A 2,157-nucleotide genomic window follows, 5' to 3' on the forward strand; every position below is an offset into this window, starting at 1 on the left:
TTTCCCAGTGCCAAAAGTCAGGCAAAAAGCTGCCAACCGGCTGCAGTAGTCCGAGGAGTTCTCTTGGCATCGATGCGCCCATGATGGTTTGCAGGGAACGATAAACCTGCACCTCTGCAGATGCGGTACGGCGAGTTGGCATCGGCCGCGGCAAGGTCCCCAGATGTGCTGGAGCTGGAGCAGGTTGTTCGCCGTGCATGGTCCGAGGTGGCCGGGGAGCAGAGCTGGGCGGGCAGCGGCTGGGAGGCAGGAGGGGTCCAGCTGCGGGAGCCTCGGAGATGCTCTCCGGTGACCCCATGCTTTGATTCATTCCTCGGTGTGCTTGCCCGCTGCTACTGGACTGGCACATTCAAAGTCCTGCTTGGGTGCCCAGGGTTTGGAGCTGGGGTACCTGAGATACCTATATAGATAGATACATCTATATATCTATACCTGTCTCTGAAGCCTCCCTGCCAGCGGGAGGTGGGTTGATACAGGAGGACTTGCCTCTTCCATCTCTGGTACCCAGCAGTTTGCTGGGTAAAAAGAAGAGGATAATGGTAAAATGAATGATTGTAGAAAAAGAGAAGGTGGCAAGATTAGGTTTTTCTGGGGAAGGGTCGGCGGGGTCCGCTTCGGAGGAGCAGGTCGGGAATACCTTTGTGCACTATATGTACACTTACAATTGGATGTTGAATTTTAAATGATTGGGAGTAAGCTGGGCCTAAGCGGCGTTTCAGAAAGACTTGAGAGCCAGCTTGCGAATCTTTCAAGCCACCTCATTTTAGGAATTGGGCATGGATGGAACTGTTTATGAAATTTTTTTCCCGATTCTTTTTTTAACCTTGAGAAAGTCACTTAATCTTTCAGTGCCTCGGTTTGCAGTGTCCGCACGACGGAGAAAGCAGCTACTGCAGTGGCACAAGCAGTATCCACCAGCTCAAAATAATACTTGAGTTCTTTAACTCGTCTTGACAAACCGGTAGGACTGAACAAAAGCGTTTTGTTTCTGCGTCAGAAAGTAAGAACCTGTAAGCGAGCCACGAGCGAGCGCTTCCCCAGCGCTGCTCTCGCGCAAGAGCTAACAAAGCCCGACTTGAGGCAGCTGTGCAGCAGCTGGCCTGGCTCGCTGGATGGAAACATCTGGATGCTCTGACAACGTACGGACCCTCGCAGCGTGAGAGGCTGTGCCCGACCGCTGGGGCAGCATCTTGCTGTCGCTGCTCTCGCCTGTTTGACAGACACGCTCTCTAGTTCATCGCTTCAAAGTCTGAAGCAAGAAAGGCTTGGCTTGCACAAAACTAACACCTCGCCTTTCTTGTCTAGCGCTGCTGTGTCTCTCGCCCACAGCCAGAGATCGAGTGGTGTAATTGAGGGTTTTTTTTTCCTGTAAAAAATCATGCAATTTCTTTGCTCAGCTTCGAAATGCACTTGCTGGTGGTGTGCCAGCTGCACCTCCTACTCGATGGACGGCTGCTCAGAGGACGGGGTGGTTTGGTGCAGGTTTATTTCAATTAAAAGCAATCCTTCTGCTTCCATGTAGAGAGTAAACGGAGAATGTTTTTCTGATTATGGCTCCGTCTAGTGCTTCGGGCAGCAAGTGGAGCTGGGTTATTTGGCAGCCCCAAAGCTCAGCCTAGAGCGTGGCTGGGGATGTGCGCGTTGCCGGTATTGGGGACCGACTGTGTGGGATAGCATCTTATGGAAAATTAAAATTCCTGAATTCCTCCCAGCTCTTTTCCCGTAGTTTCCATTTCTACAGCACATCGTGGTGTTTCTCATTCAGATCAGCCAGGCACCGTTAGCTCCTTCAACGCTCATTTTTCTGCTCTTCCCCTGGGTGTGCTATGGTGGTTTCTGAAGTCCCTGGGTAGAGCCAGCGACGTTCGCTCGGGCAGGCTCTGCGGCACCTTACTGGGCGCTGCCGGCTGCCGGCGCTGCCGTCCGGCGAGCCCAACCTCGCTCTTCGCAGAGCCATCAGGGTTCCTCTGGGCCACCTCCGGCTCCCTCAGCTGCCCCCATCACACAGACTGAGTTTGGAAGGGTGAGGAGACGGCATGGCCGTAGGCTTTACTTCTAGAAGGAGCCATACGTGAGGTGCTGTGGGTGTTGGGGGGTTTTTCCCTCCTCGTTCCAGTGGTTTCGGCGGGTGCCGGGGCCGTGGGAGCGGGCTCCGGG

The sequence above is a fragment of the Cariama cristata genome, unplaced genomic scaffold, assembly GCF_000690535.1.
Source record: "Cariama cristata isolate BGI_N322 unplaced genomic scaffold, ASM69053v1 scaffold10794, whole genome shotgun sequence".
Classification (NCBI taxonomy): Eukaryota; Metazoa; Chordata; class Aves; order Cariamiformes; family Cariamidae; genus Cariama; species Cariama cristata.